Genomic DNA, 6,778 nt, shown 5'->3' on the forward strand with positions numbered 1-6,778 from the left:
ATTGAGAGTGATTTGACTATGCGTCCAATTTGGGAATCTCGAGCTCGTTCAGCAGCCGCTAGGTTGCGAAGGCCGACGGAGGTCCTTCGTAGCTTAGTTGGTTAAAACACCAGTCTAGCGTACTGTAGGGTCATGAGTTCGAGTGGTGGTTCGAGATAGTGGTTACCTCCAATACATTTGCCAAATCAATATCTTCCACATAACGTACATATTCACATATGAGTTTTCATAATAAATGGGACTGCTTATTCGGGTACTTTATTTGAGGTACCAAAAATACTCGCATACTAATCCTATTATTCGATTACTATTATTCGTGGAAAATCAAATTCCACCATGATGACACGTTATATTTTGAAAGCACAAGGTTGACTTTCGTTGCATATCGTGAAAAATGTCCACACAAAAAAGCGTTCATAAATTCGTGAACTAACAAGTTCACGGTGTATTTTTTCGTGAACAACAGTCACGGATTCGGGAGCATAGTCACGTTTTCTGGAAACGTGACTGGGGTTACCGAATCCATGAATTAAAACATGTATTTTTTGTTGGTTTACGAATTCGGGAACGCATTCTTTTGCGTGTCTGCCCTCGATGCAATTAAACTCAACGGTAGTGAACTGAGTAGTGATAGTGATAGTTCGGAAGGTGATTTTTATGGGTTCGATTCTCATAATCAGAACGAAAAGTACCTGAATGTGTGGGCACTATATCTCGATTCTTCACACACTGAGACAGAATCTTTTAGTCGGTTTGATGGGTTGAGGATGTAAGCAGTGAAACTCTGGATTCCGAAGGAAGCTATTTATTTCGCAAAGCAGCGCAGAAGAAAATGAAAGCGAACAAAGAAAGAGCAACGTAGAGCTGTTGTAGCAAAAAAGCGCAGAGCTTCTCATTCACAGAAACTCGATCAACACACTTAAAATCCAGATTTCTTTTCGGTAAAATTACCGAATTACTCTTTTAACCGTAATGTCGTCAAAAAAAATTGTTTCACCGAAATATTTAAAATTTAATTACCGAAAATCAGCTACATAAATGTACTACTGAGATTCGGTAATATGTTTTGCGATCTTCATCGATAAACTATTCACTTTACCGAGTTTCGGAGAAGTACACTTGTCAAACGTTACAAATCACGTGTTGGAAAAAATGAAGAAAATACTTGATTGATTCTAGACAACGGCCGAAGAAAAAATCGTCATGTAAGTTTTAAAGTCACTTATTAGGAATTTTATTTTATCCCGTGCTTTTATTTTATAGAACATAAATACCATCTTGGAGTAGAACGAAGAGGACGTTCATTGTATCTCACTCAATAAGTGACTTATAATGAACTAGCAATGGATGTGACTTTCCGTGGCATGGATTCTTGTACACTTAGCGCAATGGCCCGTAATGTTGGGTAGACACCTTTACGTGGTGTGATACGGGGTAAGATCTACCACGGTTACATTGCCAGCTACAGGCAAATCCTGACTCAACGAACACCTTCCTCATTATCCAACTCCGTGGTACTTATGAGGGTGTCGCTAAGTCGGTGGCCTCTCGTTAAGTAAGTACAACATCAACACTTCCTTCCTCTCCCTAGTTACGGTGAAGATGGGCGTGGCCAGGAGTAGTAATCCTCATGCTTTTGTTATTTTTGTTTAAGACTGGAATCAAGGACCACTCCCCTTCTTGATTTCTGATAGCATTCTAGATAAGGATCTCAAAAGTAAAACATGAGTATCACTAGTGTCCAATCTACGAATTACACCGTAACAATGCTAATGCTAATGCATGGATTCTTGTACTTAGTGCAACCAGAAAAGTGTTCGGATGTTTTGTTTCACGTGATTAAAATAGTTACCACGATGTCAAACGTTTTAAAATGTTCCGGTCTTGAGTATTTATAAAGTAAAACAAGAAACTTCATCGCGGTCAGAGTCTATTATTTATAGAGTTGCGCAAAGAGTGAAGCCAAATCTACCTATTGAACTGTCAAACCGTCTACCTATCGAACAAAGTAAACAAATGCTTGTTGGTAAGGCGGAAGTATTGCTATCGCCTAATGATTATTATGGCGAATTAAAACGCATGAATTGAAATGTATTAGATTTGATCTAGAAACAGCTTCAAAAAAACATCAATACATTCCGCAATAAAGTAGTATCAAGAAACTCACGTGTTTGCACTCTGTGGGTGACTAGGTTATCGAATTAAAAAACTTTAGAAGTGAACGCTCCCGTGAAGTCACTTGAAGGGTTGAACAAAAATGAAAGTTGGCAACAGAATAACAAGGCGTTCAGCAATGTGATTGCGCGGTAGTTGCTACAATCCAGCTTATCGCCCTTTTTGTAGATGAGACACACGACACCTTCCAATCACTCTTGCGGCGAAACTACCTCCTCCCAAATCCTGGTAATGACCCAGTGCAGCGCTCTAGCCAGTGCCTCACCACCGTGTTTAAATAGCTCTCCTGGTAGTTGGTCAACCCCAGGGGCTTTGTTGTTCTTCAGCCGGCCAATCTCCTCCTGTTATCCTGATCCTGGGGATCCGGAGCCGGTAAAATTATGTCCTGCGCGCGTTCTCTTAGGTGCATCACCATACCGTCATCTTCGTCTGCCACATCGCCATTCCGGTGCTCTTCGTAGTGCTACCGCCACCTTTGGATCACCTCACGCTCGTTCGTAAGAAGGTTCCCGTTTATGTCCTTACACATACCAGGCTGTGGCACGTGGCCCTTACGTGAACGCTTCAACTTCTCATGAAACTTTCGTGTGTTATAAGCGGGACAGTTGCCCCGTCTCTTCACGGTCTCGATCTTCGTGCTGGCGCTTTTTCCTCCGGAAAATCGAGTTTTGTCTATTCCGCGCCTGTTTATATCGTGCCTCGTTCGCCCTCGTGCGATGTTGCAGCAATCTCGCCCATACTGCATTCTTCTTTTCTACTAACTACTCACATTCGCCGTCATTCGTTTCTCTGATCCGTGCCAAGTGCAGCGGTTGCGGTGCTACCAATGGCGGTTCGAATATCTCTCCAGCCACCTTCAAGAGGTGCTACGCCTAGCTGCTCTTCCGCCACTTCCAGCTGCTGCGCGTATTCTTGGGCTAGTCTACCGTCTTGTAGCCGCCCAATGTTAAGCCGCGACGTCCGACTTCGACGCGTGTTGTACACCGTCGAGAGTTTTGAACGCAGGCATACTGCAACGAGGTAGTGGTCGGATTCAATATTCGCACTGCGGTAAGTGCGGACGTTCGTAATGTCGGAGAAGAATTCACCGTCGATTAGAAAGTGGTCGATTTGGTTTTCCGTTTCTTGGTTAGGTGATCTCCATGTGGCCTTGTGGATATTTTTGCGGGGAAAGAAGGTGCTTCGGACTACCATTCCGCGGAAGGCTGCGAAGTTTATGCATCGTTGGCCGTTGTCATTCGATACGGTATGCAGACTATCCGGTTCGATGACCGGTCTATACATTTCCTCCCTTCCTAGCTGCGCGTTCATGTCACCGATGACGATTTTGACGTCCCGAAGTGGGCATCCATCGTATGTCTGCTCCAGCTGTGCGTAGAACGCTTCTTTCTCGTCGTCGGGTCTCCCTTCGTGTGGGCAGTGCACGTTGATGATGCTATAGTTGAAGAAACTGCCTTTAATCCTCAGCTTGCAAATTCCTCCTGTCGCAACCTGCGAAACCTAGCGACTTGCAGTTCCATGTTCCAAGCTTCCAATCGTGATCCTTTATTCGTCGCCTAGGTCTTTGCCGATTATATCAAGTCGCATTATCTCTTATATTGTTCGTAATCATTGGTTTTCCAGGCGGCTCATTGGGCCTGCGCAAACCTCCTGTCTCGTCGGAGGGCCGCCGTGTCAGGGCTGTTTAGCGTCCCACCTAACACCAGGACTTGGGCTTGTGCGCTTTGAGCGGCACACGGTCGCTTTGGTGGGGCCTACTTGCGGATACATGGAGCTTTTTATAGGAATTTAACAGGGCCCACTGTCAAACCCCACCACATCCTAGGCAAGCCCCACAACTCACAGATGGCCTGGGGAGGGTTCGTCAAGCCCTTGGACACTTGTGTAATACTTATTTTCATTCAATATTCATTGAAAGAGGGACCCTCCTTAGCCGTGCGGTAAGACGCGCGGCTACAATGCAAGACCATGCTGAGGGTGGCTGGGTTCGATTCCTGGTGCCGGTCTAGGCAATTTTCGAATTGGAAATTGTCTCGACTTCCCTGGGCATAAAAGTATCATCGTGTTAGCCTCATGATATACGAATGCAAAAATGGTAACCTGGCTTAGGAACCTCACAGTTAATAACTGTGGAAGTGCTTAATGAACACTAAGCTGCGAGGCGGCTCTGTCTCAGTGTGGGGATGTAATGCCAATAAGAAGAAGAAGATTCATTGAAAGAATGATTTATTTATATGAAAAACTCAAAGCTCAAAGCCCAATAGGGTTGAACGCAAAGGTGACGTTGAACTACGTAGCTGTATTTAAAGTACAGGTTTTTGACTTTTCTGTTCGATGAGACCAAAGCAAGCGTTTTTCAATCCCAGGGTGAATCTGTTTTCCTTGTTTAGGCTCGATACCCACGTAGCGTCATTTCAACGCAGAGTGCACGTGGCGTCAAAAAGACGCAGGTGTGCACCGGGAAAAAGCGGTAACGCAGCGTCACCACGCCGATGCACACCAGCGTTATTTTAACGCTGCGTGCACGTGGCGTTGAAAAACCGCTACGTGGGCATCGGCCCTTATCCTGTGCTCCTGAAATTTAGTGAGCATTATGAACCCTGGTATGTATATAATTTTTAGACCTATATATGAAAAGGATATTTTTTAACAGGTTTTGTGCACGGACATACACACACACCTCACCTCAATTCTTCGAACTGAGTTGATCGGTATATAACACTATGGGTCTCCAGGCCTACGTATACTTTGTATACGAGAAAGTCAAAAAGCTCGTTTCGGCATCCAATTAGAGTAACCCCACTCTTTAATTAAAATCACATTGCCAACCCGTTAACCAAGACAAATCTCTGCCGTAGAACTTAACCCCCAGATTCCAATAAAACTCCGCATAAACTCTTGGCGAGTGGAGTGGTGTTCTCGGCTTGCAGTGGACGAGTGATTGCATCATCAATTCCTTCCCATCCCGATAGACCGTGAGGACGTAGCCAAGCCATCACCGTTATCGACCGACAAAACTAGAGCTCTCGGACTGTGCACATTGAGATTGGAGAGTAAATCCATGGTTGTTACGGAGATCCTGAAATATTTTCCGCGCCAAATCCGCGCCGATTAAAATCAAATCCGCGCCATTTCCGCGCGACATGAAATCCATTCCGCGCCAAATCCATGCGATCCACAATTAAATTCTGAGCAAATACACGTGAAATATCAATTTTGTTATCACAATTCTCTTCTCTCAAAGTTGTTTTCTATAATATTACTGATTTCAAATATAATTTTAAACTGCAACTTTACATATGTTTATTCCAAATTAAAAATAGGACTAAGAAAATCGGTTCATAATACTACATTTCTAGATGGCCCTATTCACCACTAGAAGTACTGATGTCAAAACTATTCCAATAAGCATTGCCTTTTAGATGAGATGATGATTTTAGCATGTTTCGTTCTGTTATTGTAAGTGGATATTTTGTTGATCAAGCTTTATACAATTCGGCACAAGATGAACTGATATACAAAGAATGTATTTGATCATAATTGATTATAGATAAACTAGGCAAATAATAAAAAATCTCCAAAAACCGTAACTTCTTCTGAAGTAATAAATAATGCAACTTTGTTGTTATTATTGATCACAAGACAAACTTGCGTAGATATTAAGGGATTAGATAATGCAGCTCCTTTTTTAAACAAAACTTCTGTAAAACTATTATTTGAATTCGTATCAAGAAACAAATAGAACAAAATCTAACATAGTTGCTCAAGCTCCGTTGCAGTTTTTTTTTCGGAAAATCCAGAAGAATATTTTCATAAATTTCAGCAGAAATTTCTTTCGGAATTTGCCATAAAAAATACGTAAACTCCAGCAAAAATTAGTGCCTATTTACAGAAGTCCCTTTATGAATTCCTGCGAGAATCGCTACAGGGATTGTTGTAGAAATTGATTGTTGACTTCCTGCGGAAAAACTCCCAGTGTTATTTTGTGGACTTTTTACAGAAATTCCTGGGATTATCTTTATAACCTTCCTGATTTTTTTTTTAAATATTCAAGACGGCATTCTTGGGTATTTTTCAAGTAATTCCTGCTGTCACCGCTCCAAGAAATTCCGCGGATTTTCTTTCAAAAATTTCATTTATTTTTCGAATTTTAAATGCTGTAATTTGGAAATTTATTTACAAGGAATTAATGCAAGGATCCTCATAAGGTCTGTTGGTTATACTATACAAATACCATCGGAGTTATCCGAAAATAACGAAACCCTAAAATCACTATGTAAATCCGCGCCAAATCCGAGAAAACCGCGAAAATGGCGAAAATCGCGAAATCCGCGTAGTCGTAACAACCCTGTAAATCCCATGCTTCCATCCATTGGTTTCTTGTGCAATTACGATTGTTCTGTTCAATCACGGAGTAGCAACTACGAAATGCACGGTCATCATGCTCATGCTCATGTGAGATGATAAGGTTAGCTTTATAGTTTTATTTGTATGACATAATTATTGTAGAGCCTTGATATTTATAGCGAACGAAACAAACTTCAATGATTAACTTGTACGGATTCTCCATCACTCAGGCAGGTGTTTCATTCAAATCAATTCG

The sequence above is a fragment of the Armigeres subalbatus genome, chromosome 2, assembly GCF_024139115.2.
Source record: "Armigeres subalbatus isolate Guangzhou_Male chromosome 2, GZ_Asu_2, whole genome shotgun sequence".
Classification (NCBI taxonomy): domain Eukaryota; kingdom Metazoa; phylum Arthropoda; class Insecta; order Diptera; family Culicidae; genus Armigeres; species Armigeres subalbatus.